The sequence below is a fragment of the Camponotus floridanus genome, unplaced genomic scaffold (genome assembly GCF_003227725.1).
Source record: "Camponotus floridanus strain SB8 unplaced genomic scaffold, Cflo_v7.5 scaffold25, whole genome shotgun sequence".
NCBI lineage: Eukaryota > Metazoa > Arthropoda > Insecta > Hymenoptera > Formicidae > Camponotus > Camponotus floridanus.
This window is the reverse complement of record NW_020229381.1, coordinates 878,349-905,828: the sequence shown is the minus strand read 5'-3', so window position 1 is coordinate 905,828 and position 27,480 is coordinate 878,349. Positions and strand designations below refer to the sequence as shown.

The 27,480-nt window shown below is 33.7% G+C and overlaps 1 protein-coding gene across 4 annotated transcripts in view; it reads right to left on the bottom strand.

Annotated features, from left to right (window-relative positions):
- Positions 1–27,480, bottom strand: part of LOC105256367 (TWiK family of potassium channels protein 7) — a 258,014-nt gene that overhangs the window by 122,207 nt on the left and 108,327 nt on the right. For all 4 annotated transcript variants that reach the window (XM_025409189.1, XM_025409191.1, XM_020029104.2 and 1 more), the window contains 2 exons: positions 17,249–17,283; positions 6,769–6,828 (listed from right to left, as the gene is read on the bottom strand). The gene's annotated coding sequence lies outside the window, so the exon portion shown is untranslated. The remainder of the gene's footprint in view (positions 1–6,768; positions 6,829–17,248; positions 17,284–27,480) is intronic.

The window sequence follows — 27,480 nt, the reverse complement described above, 5'->3', positions numbered from 1 at the left end:
CACTTTCTTCGCGGATTCCTTCAACAACAATTCGATTTAAGTATGATCGAATTCAGAAAACGCCAAATGGATATTGTAAGAACTCATTTTATCTTTACCGAAGTTGAGAGGAGATATCGCGGATAACGATTACGTCCAATTGCGAAAATAAGATCCCCAAATGCAATTGGAAATCTCATTTTCTTATTCTTATTAATCAATTATATTTAATATCTAATCAAGAGAAATGTTCATGTTTTTTGTCATTTTGTTATCTCGCAATTACTTCGAGTTCTTATAAGTCTCTTTTATTATATTTTCGTTTTGCCAGCTGCTTCATTTACACGAAACGTCATCTGTAGTAGAATCCACCCGATACTAATTCATGTTAGAAGAACCATTAGTTCTTCTTCTTTTCTTCCATTTTCGGGGCGCTTTTCGCGTTTTGCTTTCGTTGCTTCCTCATTTATTCTGAAAAATGCGATAAAGTAGGATTTGACCCGACATGGGATGGGAAAGAGCGAGACCAAAAAGATAAAGAACGGCGGCTGGAGAAGTATAAAGGTTGCGAAGGAGATCAACGAGAGCCAGCGCGTGTAACGGAAGAAAAAATACTCCTGGCACTCGTAGCACGTCGCCGTAAATAATACGCGCAAGTCTTGGCTATGCCAGACAAAATCCATCCCCTACATCGCTTTTACTTCTCACTCTTGTTTCTCGCGGATTATAACGTTGTTATTTACGAGCCATGGAGTGCCTTTCAACTAAAGCTTTATATAGTGCAACACTGAATTTCCGGTCGCTGAAGAACCGGAATAACAGCGCGAAATTTATTCCCAGCGATGTTGCTCTTGCTAAATAAGTCTCAATCAGATTTTTAATTACAGCAAGTCCTGCGCGTAATTTACCTAACATAAAATGTATCTCGCATCTGCAGCCATTCGTGAAAGGCAAAAACGATGAAACAACTTCGAGCGTAATTTCCGTTTCGTTTTTGATATCTCTCTTTTAGAATTTTATTAATAACCATTTATTTTTCAATCGACGATCTATTTACCAACAATCTATCTTTGCGTTTTATTGCACCCTTCAAATAACTGTAATCAAGCTGAAAGATAATTTCAACGTTATTTAAATATCTTTAATCACATCAGGCATTCTATTGCATATCTATTCGAAGCTATAATCAGCAACACGTAACATTTTATCAATCGCGCGCCATTCTCCTACATACACGTAGCAGCCGCATCAGTTCCATCACGTCAGGAAAGATTAAGCGGCGAGCGCATCAACGTCCGAAAAGTATCGAAAATTTAAAGAACGTCGAGCGGTAGCTTCTATCGACAGCTTTCCTCGGCTCCCAAGTCACGTTTCGAATCGCGGTGATCGTTTCACAGGGACGTGCCTTCGTCGGGACAGAGTTCCGTTTCGGTGAATTCCACAACCCGGGGAGCTCGCGAGTGCTACATTTACACAAAGTTCCGAGTTCATCCTCTCGTGATAGCTTTTTACATCGCGATCGTGGCAAGGACGGAGATAGTTTTGATTTCGCAACCGGAGAGGCGCTCGTTTACGCTTAAAAACTTAATTAAAATGACAATTGGCCGACGAACAACGGCGTTGAAGCGCAGCCGTGTGTCGCATGTGTATACGTGCACGGATTTCAAAAGAAGAACAGTGCTTTTGTATCGAACAAAATTGATTAACTAATGCTCCTCCTGTTGCAATACGCGTCTATTACACTACAATTAAATTTTCGCACTGTAAAATTAAATTGTAAAATTAAATTTACATACTTTTAATTAGATAAAGTCTTTTTCGAAAAAGATACACAGATTGAACCTAACAATTTGAGAAACATTTTTTAAAAGAATTATTCTATTTTTTAATTATGAATTTGTTTAAAATATTTCTCAAATAACTTCTGCTTTAGCCTACCTAAACGTATGTTTCTTAAGATATTTTATACGAATTAAGTACTTGTCTTCTTAATATCATCCTCGGATCTAAAAAAAAAGTAAATTATAATACGTGAACAATAAATACTATCTTTGTTCCAGCCTAGCTATTCTCTTGCAATAAATTTCAATATTTACGGCGATAACCAAATGACCCTCATAAATATTCCTGCACTCGAGAATACAATCGACGCAGCACAATCATCGATATCTAAAAAAGAGCTCGGAGAAGAATCTCGATAAATGAAAGCGTCAGGCTGATCGAGCCCCTTTGCACAGATTCAGGCGACGCTGCGGCAATTCCGGTCAATTATACCGGTAATGCGACAGAACGGAATTGCACGACAAACAAATTGTCGGCGACGAAATCTCGCGACAAATAATTCTGGAGCGCAACGTTTCACTCGGAACGTATCAACGGCGGATTGCAGAGGTGTCGGAAATACGCGTCGCGGAAAATTAAATGTCAAATTAATGCGGACGATAAATTCGCTGGGGCGAACGAGCAGCACCGACAGCAGGGGTAGCAAATTTATCTGGCGCATTATCTGGAATTTAATTCGACGACACGTAAACGCGCGACCGATAAGACGTCCAGAGAAGAAGAAAGCAAGCGAAGCTCTCTTCCAAAAAGGTAGAACCGTCACTGAGATAACGAAATCGATCCACTTTACGAGTGTTAAATCCTGGCGCGATTAAAGTTACTTACACACCGACATATTAACCGACGTTTCGCACGTCAAGCAGTTATATTTTGCGATTTATTATTTTTCCGGCATAAAAAAATCGAAAACAAAATTATACTAAAGCTAAAATAGGCCTATAATTTTTTACTCAATCTTACGTCATTATCAATGTGGACGCTAAAGTCGCGTTACATTTTAAGCGATATTACTCATCTATGCAGAAAAGCGAAGACTTCAGACAATCAGAAGCACGATGAGAATCAAACCGATTCCGACGCTAACGAAGCCTTCTCGAAAACAGCTTTGTTACTCGAGATGTCTATTCACGATCGTGCTCAACAGCCAAAGGTGCAAGGAAGCAAATTTAGTTGAATCGTAATGAGACAGTACTGTTATCTTGTATTTTAGAATTTGGTGTCCTTTGAGTACCTGAATATATAATGAGCTTTCACAAGAGAAGTATTGAATAATCAAATAATAAATATAGAAAATTTTATATTTTTTATCACTATAACGTTGTAAAAAATTAATTGTGTTCGATAAAAGAAATCTTTATTATCCCAGAGACAATAGAGTTTATGTACTTTCTGTTTCACAGGCGTTTTGCAAATTATTAGGAATGAATTTTCCGATTATGCAAATCGGTAAAACGGAATATTAAAACTGTCACGTTTTCAGATTAAACTTTCGTATCGGAATAATGAAGTATCTAAACTCGAAATTAGGATTTCTCATTTTCTAAATGCGAGTAAATTATTCGAAGTTTATAATAAACCAATAATTAGTAGCTAATTTGTAATTCCGATGCACGTGAATTCGCTTATTATTACGTTAGTTTCAGATTCGTTTCATATTCATCGCGATATATTCCGCCCTCGTATCGCAATAAAATAAAGTTATATATTTCAGAACGCATCTCGCGTTGCATATAAAGCAAGATGTTATCGAGCAACCGATGTACTGCAAAGATGCGTTTAAAATTTTGGGTGAAATTTCGGGACCACTTATGCATTCCTCCCACTCGTACCATCCATTCTGAACCATCTACAATACATTTGAAGTAAATGTGCATCAATATTGCTATAATAAAATATAAATTTACATATCTCCGAATAAAGGGTGAATTGACAACTTGAATAACTATCGAGAAACGCCAAACTTTCAAGAACTTGAAAGAAATTTTTCAAGAAATCCGTAAACCTTTCCTGAGATATGCATATAAAGTAGCGGCAAATAGCACGCGTGATTCTTCGAATCGAGCGCATATTGAGTCGAGAAATCACGATGATATTCAACGCGATGAAATGCAGTTTAATTAATGCGGCGTAGAATACAAATTCGTTTTATCATTTTGCCGCAAATACAGAGCGCGCATTTTAATTCCGGGCAAGCAAATCGCGCTTCGTCGTCCGCACTTCCCTAGGACACGGTCGACTGAATTCAAAGCAGAATTTCACCTCGGGCGACGATATTGATCGATCCGGGAAAGATTCGCTAAGAAATCGCTCCGTCCGATCAACTCCGGAACTGTTTGCACGGTGCCGGAAACTGCTTAAGCAAAGGAGGCTCAACATTATCGGGAAAGAGAAAGCCACGGACGGCTAAACACAGATATACCAGGCAAAGAGAAGCGGAAAAGGGAGAGATACCGGGGGGTGAGAGGGAGGGGCAGAGGGGATAGCGAACGAGAAGTCAAAGCCGCACCAGGCAACTTTAGCTAGAGCTACGATCGATGTGGTCGTTGCAGCTAGTCGACGGCAAGCATTGTTGTTGCATGTGGGTCAACCCATGCTGTTTCCGGTGACGACACGCTGACATAACAATGAACGAAATGAGGAAGAGAAAGAGAGAAGCAGCTGTAAAAGCAAAGTGCTATAATGCGAATACAAGAAAGACGTCGTGATTTGCGAAATAGAAGTCGTTGTGTCAACACCTTAAAACGCTGAAAGGCGCGACCTATCGCCTTTAACGTTATGTCGGGAACTAAATGACCAGTTTGAGGATTCTCGTTAAGGATAACGTCTTAACCCTTGTAATTGCGTAACTGCATGCAATTTGAACTGCTATTCCCTCAGAGGGAGTTCCGACACGATGCGTCGCGTAATGAAGGGGAATGCATCGTAAACCTTTAATTAAAGGGGATCGCGAATAAGGAGTGGAACTTCATGTCAATCCTGTTAGGCCATCTTTAAAAGAGAATCAATTTATGAAACGCGGATATTCTTCAAAACTTTCCTTTAACTTTTTAAAACGAAAAGGACATTATATAAGTAGGCGTTAATAGTGTTTTTGAAATTACTTTTCACGCGCGTATTATAATCGCCTATTCTGCCAATAAAATCACTCAGTATACAATTGCAATATTCTGAATTTTAGTTTCTTTCTATCGGAATATAGTTATTTTATAGGATTAGCTAACTTCACGATAACATAAACTTTGAATACGTACATCTCTCGTGTCTCGGGGGAGAAGTTTGTGCCACTAATGGCAAATGATTGATAATTTAGATCATTGGTGCCATTTGGGAATAGCAGACGCAAGATACGACTGTGTCAACAGCACGAGTTGTTGAAGATCCAGATGTGTCCTTGCACCCGCCACTTCGAATTTCGGATATATTCGTTTGTGATGAAAGGGGCGCGTTCCTCTTATCGCCAGGTCGCTGTACAATTTGGAATTGTGCACTCTCAGCGGTGTCAAAATGTTTACGCAAACTTGCGTATCATCGTTGATACAGGTCGCATTAATTCGATAACGTGCTAGTTTATGAGAATTACAACGCACTTCTATAAAGCGAGAGAGAGAAAGAGAGAGAGAGAGAGAGAGGAAAAGGGAAGAAGAAGTATAGTTATTTCGATAAATATTAATCTACAAAATGTGTATATTGATTCTCGATGAATTTATTCTCACATAGCGAATTACGCGACGTATCAAGTATTACGCACATTATCCGAAATTCGTTTTCTCTCTGTAAACAAATTTTTTTTGCACGTTTGAATAATTTTTTTTTGCACGTTTGAACAAATTTTTTTTGCATGTTTGAATAAATTTTTTTTTTATAAAGGAAAAATTTTCTCTCTCTCATTCGCATGCGTGCAAAACTAGTACGAAACTAATACAAATACTAAACGTACATTAGATAAATCTTATGTTAGCATTGAAAGTACAAAATTTCTATTAAAAGTACAATACCCATTACGAACTAGACTAAGGATAAAACATGAATATGGTCCGTGCTACCGTTCGCGAGCGAGAAAACAGTTTTATTTATTTTCGAAACTTTGTTGCGAAAATTGTTCCCGTCGAAATCCACGATGCCTTGTTAAAGATGCAAAAATTGTAATTTGCATCTGATAGTCGGCACTTTTAAATGGGTTAATTTCGTGACAGTTTCGCGTACTACGAGTTCGCTTTTTGCCATCAGCCCTGTATTAAGGTCTTTGTTAGACTTCTTATTTCCGTTCCTTAATGACGCTAAGAGTATATATTCTAAAGAAAATTTTAAATTGAAATTTGACTTTGTTAATGAGGTTTTAATTTTGAACGTATCATGAAAATATATTACGAGAATACGGCACAAAGTGAGATAAATTTCACAGTAACTGACGCATATTTAAAGCTACTTTAAAAAGTATGACTCCAGGCGGAAGTTGATGCCGGTAGAATTGCAAATAAGTTCCGAACAATGTGTACATAAGAGTGCTTAAATCTGAAATAAAGAGAGTTAATGGGCAACCGTCGTATAAATGTTAAAAAATACGCAAAAAATCCATTGCTCAACACATGTAGGAACTAACATCAAAAATAAAAGTTATTGTAAAGGACGTAGAAACTTTTCAAAAAACACGTTCGAAGCAATTAATCGAAGTTTGTCGTTTCAACACTCTTGTTATTGCAGAAGTTATATTTCACGTAATAATAACGCTAGATTTAATAACATAGTTTAAAGTTTTTGCACGAGAAACATGTCGCTCAATCGAAAAATATCTTTTCGCAAAAAATTAAAAATTCCCCGATATACATAATTTATTCGAGATCCATGATTCAAAACCCTTCAATGTTTGCATTAAAGTCATAAGCAGGATTAAGAGAAGTCCTTTATAAATTATGTATTTGTCAAATTAAAAATTGTCTGTAGACTTACCCCTTACAAGGTTCGTAGGGAGAATTCATGCTCTGCTTTCACGAGTCAGTTCGCCCCCATCTGTTAAAAAAGAAAGAGAACATTAACGAGAGTTAACGATAGTGATAAAGATAGTGGAAAAAAAGATAAGCCGTAAGACAGGCTTTATGCCAGACTTTAATATTTGATATCGTCGACATCTCACATAAGAAATCTGCTGCAATTCATCGAATCCTAAAAATTTCGCCAAATTCGAAAAAAGAAACTATTCCTAGACTATTTTACACGAAAGAGATTGCAGAAATATTTTCATTTTATAATAATATAAACATATATATATGTGTTATTTATTATTGTTGTGCATATGTGTATCAATTATTGTTCATTGATTGATAGGTTTATTATTGTAATATTACACTCTCTAATATAATTTTTTATGATTTAAGTTAAAAGTTTATTAAATAAGTTTAATATATAATTAATATATTGCTTTTGTAATTATAAGAAAATAATGAAAGAAATAAGATAGTTTCGTCAAAAAATTGTATAATTTTTACACATACACATATGATAAAAAGCAAGCTTAAATAAAAAAAAAAAAAAAAAATTGCTTAGCACAAAATCATTTTGATGTCTAGATATTCTTTCGCAGGACAAGAACATAGATGGGCGCTTAATTGCGTCACAAATAACGCGCGTATGGCAATTTTTCGCACGTGGCGAAAAATTAACCCTCGTCGTACGACATTAAGTTAACGAGAGGAAAAAAAGAATAAAAAAAAATGATACAGCGGACAAATATGCGAAGGAAACTTACAACGGGCATAGAATTCCCCGGGACAATCCGATTACATCCGCAAGCGGCGACGGTGCGCGAACGCGAATTCAGCGCGACGTTTGCATGCGTAATACCATTCGGATACGACTTAATTACACGGAGTGCCATAAACCTGCGTTGAATCATTGTCACAATCTTCTCGATTTACGCCGGCCGGCGCCGCGGGCAATGGATTACCGAGCCGTTTCTATCGCATGATTTACGCACGAATGTACTTTGCATTCCATTTACGAAGGGGAAAGGGTGCGTGCGCGGCTTGCGCAAAGGGCTGGAGGGAAAGGGGAGGTAATCCCCGGGCCCGCGGCCTCACAGTTTAAGCCCCATACATTACGCCTTATTTACACGCGTGTGACAAGTTTCTCACCCCTATGTTCCTATTCCTGCGTTTCAACGCATTAGCTCGCATGTGCGTTGAATTCGTCAGAGCTCTATTGCGTCGTGTTACAATTAATATGCATAATATGACCGCGTTCTCTAACGCTCGATAACGCGCGCGCGATTGAGCGTAAACTGGGCGGTTTGCGCGTTCTCCCACGCGCGACAAAAGCTCGTAAAGCTCATTCTTAGATATTTCCTTACGCGATAATAGAGTATCGCGTTGATTTATACACGAGATTTTTTTTTACATCGCCATCTCCAAGTTGTGCTAAATTTCAAATATATGGGAGCAGTACATGTGAAGAAGCAATCATTTATAATTTTCACAGCACACGTTTTTGTATAAATTATATGTTTATCTCTTTACTGTGTTCACGTATCACAACGTGAGAGAAAAATTAAGTAGGGATGAAAAATAGTGATAAGTATATCTTAATTGACAATAGACACGCACACAGAAAGCTTATGTGCAATAAAACACATTTTAATGTGACATTGAATATACTCAGGATTATAAAACTCGGGTATAAGTTAATTACTTAACAAAGTTAGATATTTTTACAGCACAAGGATTAAAGCAAAGTTGCAACGCACTATTAATTTCTCTAACTTTAGCACTGTCATATACAACGGTGTGGCATGTTTGTAATGTTACATGGCTAAATAGTGTCCAGTAATGTTGCAATGCACTATAAAATAATGCAAAATACAACAAAGACTTTTAAAGAGACCTTAATTTTCATTATATGGCGAGAATACGGCTATTCACATTATTAATGTCATTAATTTGATGTTTACAAAGTCTTCCGATATCCATCCGATGTTGATCAAGTATTAAAAAAGATTTAAAGAGCTTAATTAAAAAAAAAAAAACGACAATTTTTATATTGACAATTTTTTACACAAGTGCAACTTTTTTTAAATTTTTGTTGAATTTTACTCTTCTTATTTTACAACTATCGCTTACCTCGGCGTTCTCTAAGCTTTATTATACCAGAAACAATCTTTTAAAAAACATTCTTTCTCAAAAAGCTATTTATGTGTGGAAATTTTATTCTACATAAGATGAGTTAATCTTAAATTTTCTCAATATTCTTTTACATTTTGTTAAACAAAATATACATAGTAAACGTTCCATTCTAAATTCAGAAATGTAAATTTATTGATGAGAAAGAGGCGTGCGTAATATATATATATAAAAGCAACAGTAAGCAAAAATTTTAAACATCATTACATTAAATGTAATTAATACTGATTTTATATATATATATATATATATATATATATATATTTTTTTTTATCTCGTATTTTTTGATAAATTTCGATGTAAATTTTAGTTAAGAGCAGATATTTTGCACTACAGTGCAAATTATTCATTGAAGTAATCTTGTAATTACAACTTCTAACCGTCTGGATGATCTCCTCTGTAAAGGATCACGGTCTGACGCCTACCTCGTACTGAACTTGAAGGATGGATCAAATTCTCACACCTACGCAGGCACGTGCGACAGTTGATCGTCCATGTGAATCACGTTTCTATACATACACATGGAAAATGGAATTTGTACACCTGAATCCGCGACTCTCCCAATTCAATGGACAAGAACCACGTACGCGTACGTTCAATACGCACGTAGTAACTAAATTCTGACAATTAAACGTCTACCAAACGCGATCAAAAAATCGAAGGCAATTATCGTAAAAAAAAAATTGAATTTCTTGCATTAAGTCCTCTTTCACAAATGCAGATTGTACTACAATAAAATATACAAGTGTACTAGGTAATCTTTTCGCGCAAAGATTAATCATTAACTACTACTAATTCTTAAAAGTCACATATAAGCCAAAATGACAGTTAAAACTGCGACAAAATATGATAAATATGTGACCAGAAACAGAGTGAAAAAAGTGTTGTCATCGAGTAACTTATCCATATTATATATAACGAATATCTCTTAATCAATAGAAAAATGTTTAATATTTATTTTTTAACTTTTGTTGTACATGATCTTTTTCTATATGTCAAGATATTTATGTAAAATTTTGTAAATTTTTTAAGCATTTTGAAACAACTAAAAGCAAAAAAATGTATGTGCTGCAAGAATTAAAAAAGTAATTATAATACTAAAATTTATAGCGCATTATATAATTTTTTTTAATTTGAAAGTTTTATTATAAAAAAATGGCTATGATTGCTGCTAGACGACCATAAAATAATATCCGCATAGATAAGTATAACGGTCAACAGAATCTCTAAAAAAGTAGCTTATTAAAAAGTTATAATAAGGTAAAAAGATGTATAAAGAAAAAAGAAATTTTAAAATTTTTCGCAAAGAAGAATTTATAAATCATTAAAAAGATTATGCGTTCTATGCAAACTCAACAGTGCCGCAATATTATTTAATTTTCGTGTGAAAATATTTAAATCAAATTAAAACTTCACACTTTAGATTATCGTCATTGTATAATCATTATTCGATTATAAGACAAAATGTTTCTACAATGGCAAACGATGTTAAGGACATAAATCAGCATATATTTATACATCTATAATTTTGAATATCCGGTGTATTTGTTAATTCATATATTAATTATCCCAATATTAATAGCATAATCAATGCATATATTTTATAGGCAATGACTAATTCGCAACGATTGAAGTCATATCGCGATGCGATATGCTCGTATATCGATAGCGATGGATAAATCGCATGATAGATAATGTTGATCTAACTATAAATTATATATGTATTTGTAATTTTCATGCTAACCAGTTAATCGCACCACAAGCGTGATCGTATTGCGTCAAATCGCGCGTTGTATATAATTAATGCATCGAATATTCAACATATTGTTAAATCATAACATATCCCGATAATCATTATAAAATATTCAGCGCATATCATCATATTAGTTTTTATGTTAAACTTGTACGTTCATTACATGCAAAATATAAAAAATATAAAAAATATAAAAAATTATGAATGTTTTTAACTTGTTTTCTAATGTTATGTAACTTATATATTCATTACATGCAAAATATAGTAAAACTATGGATGTTTATTTAACTTGTTTTCTGATGTTGCGCTTTAAATATTTTATAATTTAATAATTTACATTAATTTTAGTGTCTATAATATATATACACGAAACCTATAAATAAAATCAAATTTCTAATACCTAAAAGTAAAGAAATTAGAGATAAACATTTGTGCTGGTATACATTTGACGTTTCAATATTAACAATGTTTTTATTTGTTAAACTTATACTCCAGATAAAGCGTTCTTTATGACAACGAGAACGTGATCGTCAAGTTCCCAACAACTCGAATGAACAAGAACCTTCGAACAACGGTATGCCGTTGATTTGCAAACTATATACAAAGTTTCACTTAGCATATCAACACGTTGCGGTACACGAAACAAAACATAGTCCAGCAATGTATTCCGCAGGGAGATATATTGATATTTGCGGGCAATAAAAAATTATAACGCGTTAGAATGGAATTAATCCTCATTTTAAATACAATTGGAAATCAATTTCTGCACTTTTAAATAATATTATATTATTAATAATATATTATATCATGATAATATTATGATATTATTATGTTATTAATAATATATTATTTATCTATTACATATGCATCTGTTTAAATAGATATAAATGATTTAATGCAATATCGCTTCAGATTTACAATTTCCAAGCTTTCATATATAATTCATTATTATCCGAAATAATATTCAAACAACGTTATGTTCAAAGTGCAACGATAATAACCTACTTTAACTCTAGACTAAATTGGATTAATACAGAATTGTAAAACGTAATTTAAAGTTAAAACCGCGTATCAAGTAATATCAAGTTATTTTATTCATAACGCATGCGGGCACAATCAGGTTTATCGCATCCACCGCGATGTGGAGCGGATTTGTTAAAATGTCGTATCTGCGCCGCGTCAGGATGATCCGAGTCAGCTCGTAACAGTCCACCAGCTAATGCACCGAAAGTCATGGCGTTCGCGTGCCGCAAAGAGAGAAGGCTACGGCGGCAGATCTCGCTCGTTGATAGCAGCTACGGTATCCGGAAATTGTAGGTGAAGACGAGCAGGGATGCGCACGTGACGCTCCTTCGAGATGCCCCCGAGTGCCAGAGACAGTTGCACGAGGGTCACGATGTGTTCCTCGGTAGTTTGTTTGCGGGCTGTTATCAACAGAAGTATGTCATCGTTTTATCGCATCGTTTTCCGCGATTGTTTTTGAAACACACTGTGTGCTTGTCCCTCCTGTATGTGTATATATATATAGGTAAAGGTACTTTTCATCGCAAACATTATGTCGCATATTCGCGTCAACACTTTCCCCGCAAAGGGAATCCATTAATGTAATTTTATAGCTCCCTCTTGTTCATATTCGTTTCTCTGCTGCTTATATATATGCAATTTGTACAATAATATTATCATTATTAATAAAATAAATAATTTTAATATGTCTAGAAGTTGTGTAAAAAATAAAACGTCTATCGCGCGCTTCTGTAAGATTATCGACATATATCTCAAACATATATCTCAAGATAGCTTTATCGTAGACTCCATTATGTTACTGAAATTTAAATATTTGAAAACTTTCACGACTTTAACGAGCACCCTCCGCAATCTGGCATAAGGGCTCATCAGCGAAGCTGACGTAATATAGCTTGCAGCTGTAGTTATGCTAAACTTTCCAGGTGATATCCGCCGTTATTATCAACCCTCCCCAGCGGCGGAGCTGATGTACAATAGAACGTGTTACTTTAGAGCATTCTGGACCTAGCCGCTTCTTAATAGAGCTTAACTATTTTAATGAGAGACCGTACCAGCGATGGTTTCAAAGGTAGAATAGCCCACATTTTCGGCGATCTTGCTTCCTTTACGAGAATACTCAATTGGAGCAGGCAGTTCCACATGACTGTGTAGCGTCAAATTAAGACGGCATGCGAGATGGATAATACTTGACGAGGAGCTTTATGATCCTTTACTGGTTCTCGCTATATCTCTAGCATTCTCTATGTACATATATTTTATATATATATATATATATATATATATATATATATAATGCCTCCATGTGTAATATCGTCTTATTATATCGGATAATTAATACAGACAACACGTGGGAGAGAAAACGTAATAAAGAAAATCTTGTATAATGTAAACATCAACAATTGACTTAATTAAGGAGGAGACTACATTATTGAAATATTAACATATTATTTAAATTACATGTTTTCTCGTCGCTACGCTATAAAATGTATATAGCAAAAAAAATATAATTTGATTAGCGACGTAACAGCAAAGCCAACAAATTATCGTATGTATTACCACGAGAACAGAATTTAGTGGATAAGCAAAATTAGATTTCGCGTATCCACTAAAGTTGATGCTCCAACATGCTATCTCTAGAATCATAAGCATCAGCTTAATGGAGATGACTATAGACCGTATATTGCATTGCGTGCATGTATTATTAGAGAGCGCGAATGAAGGACATCCCACGTCGGATGAAAATCGAATCATGTAATTAGGCCTGATTCATTTGCCGCCCGTAACGTGCGCGCGTGCTAATTACACAAACGGGCCCTGGACACCGATATATTCACCTCGTTCTTTACCTTTCCTTTTCAAACACAAGACATTGTATCTAGCAAAAGGTGATCGCTAAGAAATCGTAGGCTAAAAAATAACAATACATCATATCCATCCATTCAAAGCTGGACGTGTTCCCTATTTTTCAATATTTCATCATGGCAGAGATAAATCGAATTACCGCGTTAACGCATTTAGCTTGTCGATCGTAGATTGGTACATGTACTATACGAACTCGTCATCATTGTCGAATGATGACGAGTAGAATTAGAAGCATAATTCGCGCGGATTATCTCTATTATTATGTATAAGTGAAACCTTGCTAAATTCTATTTTTATTGATGTGAAAAAAATTTTTTTTAAATATTACATAAAATTTAATAGTTTTTAAAAGTATTGTATTTCAAATATTTTTATACATTTTTATTGCAATATAATATCTTATTCGTTATCGGCTATTAATTCAAAAAGCTGATATTATCGATACAATGATTTTATCCAATTCGCTAAATGATGACGTTCACATTCACCTGAATATAAAATTCAGAATTGACTTTTTTTAATGCAATAAATCCTGCTTTCCAAAATTTAATTTCACATAAAATTTATTTTATGATTTTAATAGCCTAGAAATAAAACTTTTATAGACTTTTTATTTATAGAAATTAAGTAATATAAAGTCAGTTATATTTTCTGCAAGATAATAATAATAAAAATACATTTTAAAAAATTCTAAAAATAATTTCCATAATTCTGATTTTAGTGTGTATATATATTCAATCGTGAGAGATATATAAAATTATAATATTTAATATTATAATGTTAGTCACCGTTAAAATTATTAGAGCATGATATGTCAGTGATATATGTCGATTCATATATTCCATCCAATTTTACTTCCAATAGAATACTTTGGCATATTTAATCGTATATTTATTAGCAACCACGAGTTGCTGCAAATCCGTTACAGACCACTGATCGTGCGACAATGTTGCAATCATATCGGCATCGGAAGCACTCTGTTAAAATCTATTTTGATCGTGCTCGATGACTGCTACGCCAAATGCATGCGCATACAGATAAATCCACTCAGTCACGATTTTTTCGTGAAATATTGGATAATCTTGTTACCATTCGAAATAGGAAATAATCCACTTGGAAAAAGATTCGTAAATTTGTTTTCGAATGTAGACGTTTAACATTAACAAGAACAATATCGTAGTTTAAATTTGAAGATAAAATATAAAAAATGGAGATATATTTGAAATGTAATATTTACAAAAATCGACATCAAAAAATACTTTTAAAATTAAATTGCCACGTAAATCGAGATTTGTATAAACTTATATCAATAAAGTTCAATGTTTGTTTTTTTAATTAACTTCTCTTTCTCTCTCTCTCTCTCTCTCTCTCTCTCTCTCTATATATATATATATTATATATATATATATATATATATATATATATATATATATATAGACTTTAGCTATTGATTGTGTGTATATGTGTGTATATATATATTTTTTTTTTTAACTTTTTAAACATAAATTTAATATTCTTTTAAAATTTCCTATTTTAATTTTATATCGTTTTAGCTTGACGCATAAAAGAGTGATTTAAGCCAGATCAGCATTTATCAAGGCAACGCTGCAGCATAATGCATATTAAATGAATGCCTCATCGAAACTAACGCGATATCATATTATATGTCGAGGGCAATGGCTCGTTGTTTACTAAAATAACAATAAAAATCCACGATATTGATATTCGTCGACTAAATGTAACGTACCTTCTGTATTGTACCAATATTACCTTTTACGATGGCAAGTGAAAAAAATATTCGATATTCGGCACTTCCGTTATTTGCGCGCGTCGAAACATCGATATGTTAAATCGATATTCAACTTGAAACAACAATCCAATTCGAATAACAAGTGTTCCTTACCAATAGACTGTAAATCTGATATTTGAGAATTTTGAGAATATATTCATTCTACAGTTTCGTGCTTATCGTGTTACACAGTTTTATAATTTACAGTTAAATAAAAAATATGTACTTTAATTCAATATCGTAATATTAAAATTTCTGGTTAAAATTAGGAAACATTTGCTTGTAAATTAATAAATACATTAATTTAAAAATATATTTGTTTAAAATATTAAATTAAAATATATTTGTTTATAATATTAAATTAAAATATTTGCAAGAGCAAAAAAATATAATAAATATTTGTTTAAATCTATCTTTTAATAATTGTAACATTGCTGTCCTTATAAATCGATAACAGTATGACTCTATATTCCAATTAAATAGTTTGTGTGAAATATCATTTTAATTAATACAGAACTAAACATTCTTACATAAACAGATGTTTCATATGGATTTAAGAAAGTTTCTTTTATTATGTTAAACTTGCTGCCTGTTGAACAACGACAAATAATTATAAATTTTGGTGCAATTTACACAAATTTATACAAATTGCTCGCATTAGCACGCAACTTGAAGTTTATGTGTATAATCGCATTATAAATTATTAAATTTTTGATTATATATGTACAAATATACGTAAAAATAAATTTGATATTAATATGATATAATGCCCGTCAATGCAGAAAGTAGTTATTTATTTATTTATTATATTATTTATTACAGTTTTGATTATCTTTAAGGAAAACTAAAAGTTTCAATATGTATAAATCTTTATTGTTGCATTATCATTGTATACTTATGCAATGTAGTAACTTACTTCTTTTTTCCGTTATTAATATTATTTTCAAATTAGCGTTATTATTTATAATTATATCTTGATTAATTGAATCACATAACTTCATTCGATTTTTTTATTCGGAAATAATAATCGTGAAAGTATACGCTTGGACAGCTTTATGAAACTAATCTCTCTTCCTGACAGAGCATAGGTAATGTTAAAAACTTCAATTTAAACGATCAAGTAATTCCTGAGAGAAATATATAGTTATATAAATACGAATATACGCGCAGAATAGCTGCATTAATGCTGCATGTGCATTTATATATCTCTTTGTAGCCCCATACATAACTTTCCATCAATAATTACACGTCACTATAACAGCTCTCCTTCATTCCTTTTCTCTTTCTCTCTCTAATATATTGATGGTATAGCTGATCAAACGCGCATCCAATCTCATTACAGCGTCACAAGCGAATTACAAAGCCTGCCAAAAGAGAAAATTCATGGCGACATTTGAATCACGGAAAAAAGCGCCATACGGCAAATTGAATTACATCGCTTCATATATCTCCTTTGGAGAATTGCTCAAAAAAATTGAGCAAAAAAATTTTACTATGCAAATATCGAGAGATATCAAAATCTCATGACAAACGCTAGACTTGCGACGAATATCCAAAGATATTCTGATATATTTTAAATGCTTACTTATATTAGATTTTTTCCATATTGTTGCAAAATCTCTTTATCATGCAGAGGTTTGAATAGAAAGCTTTCCAAATTTTCTAATACATTATATTGTACATGTCGTATCAAAAAAAAAAAAAAATATATGCATATACACACTTTAAAATAAATATAAATTGAGAGGAAGAGATCTCATGCAAGATTATTTCTGTGACTAATAATAATTACATAGCCTTAATTTCAATGATTTACATATACATACTAACCTCATGAACAGATGCAGCGTTAATATTCGTCCTTCCTGAAACAATAAAACATTTAATTACTAATTAATTAATATTATTATAATCTCTCTCTCCCTCTCTCTCTCTCTTTCTCTTTTTCTCTCTCTCTCTCATTAATAAATACTCATTACAGAGTTTGTGAATAATTCATCTAAATATTTATTACTACAGACTGCTTATATATAACAATAATATATTTTTAATGTATTCAGAAGAACATAATATTCCTGCAAAATAAATAAGCGGCCATCAACAGAATTTAATGCATTTTCATTCAACGCCGATAATTGGCCGTCTATTAAATGAGGCCGTAAATTTAATTACGCGGTCAAGCTATGATGCGTCGCAACGAGGCGTAAAAGTGAGGAACATACTCTCGGCATAGGTCTCGCAGTTTTTCAGTGCATCCTGTATGACAGGCGACGTAGCTTCGTGTCGGAATTTATGTGGAGAACATGCATCCGCCTGAATTCATCGTATAAGGGCTTACTCGTGCGATATGTCACACCAACACGACCGCCGTGCGGACGTGTGAGCGCACGTCTGTGAAATCGTACGTGTGCGCGCATCGGTTTTGCATTTTTCAAGCCGATAATTTATCAATCTTGTCCACCCCGATTCCATCCCAAATCCCATTCTCTAGCTGGCAGAACGGTAAGGGTGAAGAGGAAGGGCCGGCCGGTCTACGATCGGTCGTTTCTGGCAGGAAAATAATGAGCCTCTTTAAAGACCGGAAGTTTTCATTCGGACGAGCTTGGAAAATCGATTTTTGCACTTTGTCGAACGTGTTATTCGCACCGTCATGCGTCAGGAGGCAGCCGCGCACGGATTTTATTCAGTGCATTAAATGTTGGTACATTGTTATCGAAATATCGAGAACAACATAATACTAACTCAACCGTACAATTTTATGAACTACTTATCAAATTTTTCAGTTAACTTAGCATTTTTTGTTTTAATCATAAATTTGATTGAAAAGCCAATTTAGTTGGATTCATATTTCAAATCTCATTTTTTATTATGACTAAATTAAAAAGCATTGATAAATTTTGTATTTTATTTCTATTTACAAAAAAAATTATTATATATATAATTTTCTATACAGTGTATTGATTATAAAAAATGTAAACATATACACATATACACATAATATTTTATCGTATATTCTGCCGTAAAGTAATTCAATAAAATGCCTATTGAAAGAGCTTTTATGAAAAGGAAAGTACATTCTTGTAACTGTTCTTGTGGTTTCTTTCAGCTTATTCAGCACAATAAGATAGCGATGGAAACGAAAGTTCATCGATAAGAAATAGCTGAATTACTCCGCCTATTGAGAAAAAAATACAATAAATTTTATAAATGTAACACTTATTTTCTACATTAATTCGAATTTACTTTTTCAATCAAATAAAATAATAACGTTAATGACTAAATACTATAAATATCTTTTTAATTTTTTTTAGACTTGATATATTAAATATTGCGACAAGCAAAAAAAAATATATGAAAAAGACACAATTTATAAAAATACAATATTAAATATAAAATTACATTCAGGTTCTCTTTTACCTGTCTCATTTAGCATAATTTATTTATCTTACCACAAAGAGATGAGTCATCGCTCATCGTTAATTTTATAGACTCTCCATCGTAAAAAGCTGAGTGAGCTTTCACGAATCATTATTTAACTTCGCTTTTGGCTTATTCAGCGCAAGAGAAACGAAAGAGGAAGCGAATGTCTTTTTTAAACGAATAAGAACAGGAGAACATCGGCTTTGTGAGGATATAATTCGAACGTACATTTGCACATAATTTTTAAAACATGTTTGTAATAAATTGACAAGAGTGTCATTAAATATAATACCAAAAATATAAAAAAAATTTAGAATACATATAGAAAAGTCAAGAAGCACGATTTGACTCATCTTGATAAAATTGTAAAAAAACTATTATATTAATATTATTAAAATACATCACAATCTATTTAAATATTCGAAATGCTATTGTTTTCTGTTACTTCTAATAGAAATTTATTATGTTATTTATAAAAAAAGTAATTAGCATTTTGTTATCATTTGTTTTATATAAAACTTTACTTTGAAATTATTGTTATGTCTAAAATAAAATTTATTAACTTTTGCATAACGGAAAAAATTAGTTTGAACATAAGTTTGAATGAATAATATTGGATACAGAACAGAAAGTTGTTATTATTTTTTTTTAATTCAAAGACACAATTCTCTTCGCATTATATTTCAGAGAGATCAATTTACACAACTTTTTTCATTTTTAACTTTTAAATCGTCTGAAATTTTTTTCAAAAAATATATAATACTTTCTAAATTTATAAATTAATCTCGAATATAAATATATATTCTTTATTTTATTTAGTTTATTAATATTAATCTATTTTATACAACCGATATACCGCTTTTTCCGCATCTTTTAATCGTATAAAATATAACACGAATATCGATAACCTATGCATTGGGCGCGTCATGTTCTGAATTCAATAAGGAAAATTCGCCCCACTCGTGGAATCGAAAATTATATACGTTCTCATATATGTCTCGAGAGTTTCTCTGGATATTCTCAATTGCTTTTACGAAACTTTAAAGAGATATGCAAGTTTGAACAGTTTTTCATAGTTAGGAGATCGCGGCTGTGTATGTCAGACTTTCAAGTAGCAGAGAAGCGGATATAACCGGACGCATACAAAGCAGTGGTATAAGCACATACATTCAGCCAACACTGCGTTTCCCAATAGACGGCTGACCGCACGATAAGGTTTAATCTTAGAATCCAGTTTTATCGTGGCATAAAAGTTCTCTAAAAATTTCATCTTCCAGCAAATAGCACATATTTTGAGAAAATCGATTGTGCATAAGAAATAACGCACGAATAATATGAAAATATCTCGAAAAAATTTCTGCTAAATGTGAAAATTCTACCATGATAAAGACAATCCAAATCTATAAATTGATAGAAACAAAATAATAAAATACGATGGATAACTCAAATAAAACCAATTTGTTATAATGACAAATCGAACTCTCACATATCAATGTATTCGCGCAGGTTTGATAGAGAAGAAACTTCTATCATTAAATTATTGCAGCGTATTTCGTCCGGAAATTAAACTTTCAATGGGCTTCGACCAGTGAGTGCATACGAGAATTTCTCTCTGACGTCAACGAAGCGAATTTTAACTAATAAAGACATAATCGTTATACGACGTCGCTAATGAATCGCTCAGTACGAAATCACCATGTCCGCTGAGGCACAGAATTCATCGAGAACTTTTTCAACTTCGAACTTAATTCGAAGAGAAAGGTGCGATAAGAAATTTTATTCAGAAACTGATGAGCTATTTCGTGCAGATTTTTCTTTCGACGCATTTAACTCGATCGAGAAACGAGAAAAATGCTCGAATCGAAGGAACAAATTCCAATAATTTATTTCGATGAAGAAAGCAATTAGCAAAATACAATTAGCAAAACGCAATTAGCGCATCGTTTACATTCATTTAACTTTACTGTTCTTGTGCGCTATATATTATTTGTAACGTTTTGACACGCCGTGTAGATACATATAAAATTGATTAAATAATGTATAAATTGATAATTTTGTATTCACAATGAATATAGCAGAGACAAATAAAAACAAAAAATTTAATAAACAATTTAATATTTATTATTATTGTAATAATGAAAATATGATGAAGCATTATTATATTTTTAATAAATATTTATTAAAAAATACTGCATCAATGTAAATTTGTTTAATTGTTTATTTTTACGATCACATTGCATATACATTATTAATTTATTTGTAAATTAATAAATTTATTTACAAATTTAAAAATAAATTAAGGTATACGTAATCTGATCATAAAAATAAATAATTAAATGGACTTACATCGATGCAGCATTTCCTAAATGAGAATAAAAATTTGGCATTAAAAAGATGTGAGGTATTATTTATAATTTAAGGATAATTTAAGGACGATAAAACAAAACGACGGGAGCCAAATGCGATTCAGAAAGAATGAGGTCAGAAAAACTTGCAATAGAGAAGACAAACTACAGCTCAGAAAGTTGCGGAAGTTCTAAAACTTTGCAGAAATAGATGCATGACCAATGTCTAGCAATGTTACTAGGACGAGTTGTATTGCGCCAAGAACCAAGACAAGTTGTATGAGACAGAAGTTACTATACCCAGGAGGAGTAGGGCACATTAGGATCAAAATCACAAATACTCGAGCACGTGACTCGCTTGCGAAACTTTCGATCATTCCGGACGCCAAAACTTGCTGCCAATAAAAATATATCATTCGCTATCGTACTTCATCGACATCTCGGCAAGAAAAAAAAGGGAAACGCGATACACAAGGCGATGAGAAATGCTTTCAACGTGACCGGACGCGAAACAATTGCTATTTTGCAATCGCGTAATTGTTGCCATATATTCTATTCACATCTCGGGTATATTTTTCGTTTCCTATCTTTCCTTCTATTCCGGACAAACCAAGTTAGTTCCACTGCCAATAGTAGTTTCAATCCTAACGTCTTCGCGCTTTCATCAGACGGGCTTTCATACGATGTAAATCGCTTTTTGTCCGTAAGTTAGAGAATGCAAAGGAGAAATCACTCGTGATCTTCTGAAAGAACTCGCGCGTCGACGTAGGATGAAGGTGCACAATGAAATCCGGGCCTTTGTTGCAACGATGATAATAATATTTGCTCGAGCATAATTCGTGAAACATATTCAAGACTTTGTTTAAAAGACGAAGATATCGCAACGTCGCAGGATTTTCTTTGAAGGCATCGCGAATCGTTGGAAAAAAATGTAACGCTCAACGAATGTGACATCAGTATCATTCTAAAAGTTTTCCGATGTTGCAATAAAAATATCTCTCTTTCTTTCTGTCTAATTCATATTCAACTCTGAGATTATTATCGATAATGCAATTTTTGTATTTTAGATATACAGATATAATTAGAGATGTTATAAAATTCAAGTTCACTTAACAAAGTAATATCTAGAATACAACAATTGCATTATCATCGAAAATCAAATATATATTCAATAATATATTTAATATATATTTTATAAGAAATTCTTAAGAAATTAAAAATTTCTTTTTTATTCGACTGTAGAAAATAGTTCTTTTTATAAAATTAATCATACTAAAATATTTTGCATTATATAAATACGCAAAGCTACGGGTATTAAATTTTACTTATATTTTTCTTACAGTAAAGATATATTCTTCACAATATCGCATTGATAGAGTGAGTTTTTGTATAAAGATAAAAAAGAAATCAGGGGATGATCTTCGCGTAAGCTGTAAACTAACAAATTGTTGATCATTATTCTTTGAGCCGCTATTCTAACCCGACGCGGCATCATCATTTTTCTGTTCTGTCAACCTTTCTTGCTGTCCCCTGAACGATATTCTCCAGGCGTTCATATCGATGTGAACATTTGTCACTTGCGCGTCATGCCCGACAAATTATCACTGTCAACCTGCACTTTAATCAGAAAATCTCCTTCTACTATAGTATATTATTCTAGATTATTTTGCTCGTGCAGACGAAAATTGAAAATAACATTAAAATGGATGACCAGTATTGTCTGAGCAATACTTGTTCGATTGATAGATACTCTCGCGGTAGCGATACTAACTCAATTTCTATCGAAGAACAGAGGTAGTTTAAAATAGAAACGAAAGAATTTTCTGGACGTCGGAACAAGCGAGCGTAAACAGCTAGTAAAAACAAAATTACCTGGAAAACAATTATTTTAAGCGAAGATATATTTTAATAAAATTCATTCCATTTTAAATAGAATAAATCTCACTTGTATACAAATGTAAAAATATGAAAATATTTTGGAATTTAATTATAAAGTAACTATGAATAAAGTAATCTATTTGATGAAAGAGAAAGTGAAAATGATGAGACGCAAAGCAAAGGATAAAAATTATGACACGGCAGGAGAAACTGGTGGCGTGTGGTCATGCATCAACGAGAAAATTGAATATCCCATCGAAGCACACAGCGGACACAAATTTATAGGACGTTCCACTTTTAGAAACGACAACTAGAGACCAACACACGCAGGCGTTAATCGATTGCTATGATTGTACGGGTAAAAAAGAGCTATCAAGCGGCCATTATTCGCGTTTTCTATTATCAAAGGTGGTTTCTCTTTTAGCTGCCATCATTTTGCCCTTTTGTCTTTACGCGAAAATAAAATTTTCCCTCTCTCTCTCTCTCTCTTTTTCTCTCTTTTCTCTCTCTCTAATACTGTAATATATTTCAAATATTATTTGTATATTATAATGCAGTTATTGTGTGATAATGTGTAAGTTATAATTGTGTATTATTATATGTCGATCAAAATAAATATATAAGAATAAAAGAGAAATATATGTACACGGAAGTGTATTGTCTAAACTGTCAAAATGAAAATCCGAAGTCGATCGAATGCAATGTAAATTATGCAATATATATATATATTGATTGCAATATAAATTATGGTACATTAAAAATGAAAGCAACGTATAAAAAGTAACAACACTTGTTACGCGCAAAACTCAAAAAATAAAGGTCAATAATCCTTCTAGTATTAGACTTCCCGAGTCTCGTCGGTAGAAATTAGGGATGAAATGCTACCAGTGTGGGTAACACCTGGTCTTGACGTCTCATCAATGTGTACCACAAGCAAGAAGGAGATAGGAAGGAGGGAAGGGCCGAGAGATGGCTTAACCGTTAGGTCTTCTCGAGCAACCAGGGCGATCCCAGAAGAAGGGAGAGAGAAAGAGAGAGATCAACACCTAGGTCAGAACATGCAGGGATCCTGAGTACGTACATGGCACTGCAGACAGCGATTTTCTACCCACCCTTACAACTGAGAGTCTGTCGTGTGATTTATATGAGAACGATTTCTCGTCTGGCAGCACGGGTAATCGCGCGATGATTGCCGCTTGTAATTGATTAGCGATTACCCATGTCACTTAATCCCTCTACCTTCCCGCGAAAATGATGGCTCGATTGTTGATAACATTATCGATATCTCCCGGGTAAGGCATCAATCAAAATCGAGACGAGAGTGCGAATGGACGACCAAAATAATGCTTCATTGATAAATCGTCCCTTCTCTTTCGCAAATATTGATTACCTCGCCAGTAATGTACTTATTTTGACATTACACTTATAATAGTATTGCAAATGTATATCAAATTTTACACATTTACGTTATAGATTGTAATTTATATATTTAAGTCCTTCTTCAATAAATAACGTGCAAATAACTTATGCTACACATAAGAATAACCTATATACATCATTTTATTTAATTTTAAACAATTCCAACTTTAAGCATCTTTAAAATTCAAAGCAATGCAGGTTCATAATTTACTGTAATAAAATCAACTTTTTGTACGTATTATTTGCCTCTCTAGTTTCTTACAAAACGTAATGCACGCATGCAAAAGAAAATTCACCGCAATTCCCGCAAACGACTTTAAAAACTGTTTCCTAAATATCTTACACCGGCTTGTTCCTCTTGCAACATTTCCCGCGCGCATTTGGGTGAAATACATCACACTTTCCGTGATCGATGCGCATATATATGCCCGTAGTTATGCCGGTGAGCGGTGTTCCCTGCGAAGCAATCTTCGCAGCCTGATTTTATATCGCGAGAAGTGCTCCAATACAGTTTCATGAAATCTCCGATACGTTCGACATTTTGAATCCGTAGATGAACGCGCTGGCGCGATCGCAGCAACGTGTTACCGCGGAACAATGAAGGCGATTTACGGCGCTATCGCCGCAAGGTGCTGCAACACGATGGAAGTATTGATATGGGGAACAGAAGGGTATGAGCTGGCTCAGACATGTGCAATTTCGAAGCCGAGGTGACGAGACTTCTGCCCTTATTCCATTATGCTGACGGATTATTAGCATATAACGGCGAAATTTGTGGAAAATATTATTATCAAAATCTCTTCAAATATACTAATATCCTCCGTTCCGCTCTGTTAATTAATAATGTTCCGTTCGAGGTATTATTAATCGATCTTAAGTAATTTTTTTGTAGTTTTATTAGTTAAAAAAATGTTCAACATTCTCCCCTACAAACTTTTAAAGCTTGTAATTATGATGAGAATTTTAATTACGAATATCAGCGCCAATGCGAAAAGAGACCGAACAAAAAGAAACCACGAACAAAGTACTTCACATATCAGTATTAATAATTATATTTTTAAAAAATTTTAAATTAATTACGAAAAAAAATTAATTATCGAACTGTGGCATAATAAAAGAAGTACATATCTTCACATAAAAATGAGAAATAATAGGCGAGGTAGCACATTTTGTGTGCAGCGATATTCCCTTAGAAGAAGTTCCTGGCATTATCCCACTCATAATTTTGTAGGCAGCTTACACAAGCTTAACTCACCCTCTATCTCACCTCTGTCCACCCTCCAGCCGCTACCAGCTACGGTTTCTCTAGCATTTCCGAGTTTGTGAGCTCGCAAGCTGCCCCTCATAAACTTAACATAAGGGTTAAGTCTTAGTAGTGCCCTCAGCTTTGCTCCTTTTCTTCCTTTTGTAACCCACCCACTCCTTGCATCAAAGGGTAAACTTTCTGCTTGTTATCTGAAACTGCTCAGGGAACCCCATGTGTAATTACCTCTTTGAATATTTTCTTTTTAAAGTCTGCCTGATTACGTTGCCCCGCATCGTTCGCTTGACTTGCTACGTGAAATTATCTTTTCGATAAAATAACTAATTAAATCGTGACATTAATTATAATTAAGTTTATCAATTTGTCATTTATTAGAAGCTTTAGCTAGAGCAATACGAATTCTTTAACGCGTTCATGCATGCAAAATTTTTTAAAGAATAATTTCTTATTTATATTCCACTAGTAAATCTACCAGTAAATCGTGTAAAAATCGAGAGAATTGATATTACTAATTATTAAAACAGAATCACTTGTGAGAGTAACAAGTTGCAATTATATGCATTTAATTATTGTTCATGGTAACTATAAATTCTTTCAGACTTGCAATCTGAAAACAAAGAAGCGACCGGATGAGCATAAAGTTCACACGCTTCTAAAACCGGAAGTCGCGACGTACAAGCCACTCAACGAAATTGCCACATGGCCGAGTTCCTCAACAGGGCACGAAGAAACACGAGAATTCTCGAAAGGACTGTGTCATACCATGAGCAGACTTTGATGCACGAGCGCGGACCACCAAAAGAACAAGGGAAAAGGTCAGAAGCGAAACATTATTTCTCCGCTGTCACAACAAAGTAGGATTTGCCGTAAAATGTGTATATATATTTACTATACACACATATATTTTACACATACATTTCTAAACTAAACAAAATTTTAGATCCATTTATGTTCCTTGACACAACTGGAATGACATTCTTTAAAACTAAACATTTTTCTAATAATTATTACTTTCACAGAATACACATGATTTTAATAAGTCCGTTGTAGTCGTGCATTATTAGATAAAATTTTGTCGCGTAAAACTATTAGTTATGCTAAATATGCATAAAAAATATATCTTACATCTGATGCTTGTACGATTTGGAATGTTTTTTAATTCCAATAAAAGAAACAGCGTCGGAAAGCTTGTACATGTGAACGTAGATAGATTTGTTAACTAACTATCAAACACGATTTGTATACAGAAATTTCGCGTTAACGCGAATTCCCGTCTGGGCAATCGTTAATTCGACAAATTATTCATCGTCGCAGAAATGAAACGCCGCCGGGCCGAATCGACATAACTTCGCTAATAAGTTAACTGGCAATCGCTCAAGCGCTTCGCGCCGGTGAAGTTCTAATTGGATCACTTGTACCTGTCATCGTCGTGAGGAAGGTCGGCGCCGCGCACGCCACACAATGATCCACCGTCGTGTCGCCGCCGGCGCGATCGGCAACGACATTTTGAGTGAATTTTCCGACTGAAGATGCGCGTTATGCCCGCAGCAGCCTGTTGTTTTCCCAGAGAGAAACGCCACATATATCTCCGCCCGCCCCGCGGACATCTACCATCTCCTTTACGCGCATTCACGTTGATATAATGCACGCCGTGCGTTTCCCGATGTAGAAAGGTAGCCAGAGAGAGACGGGAGAAAGGGTGGTATGGGTGTAGAGAGAAGAATGGAAGGGAGATA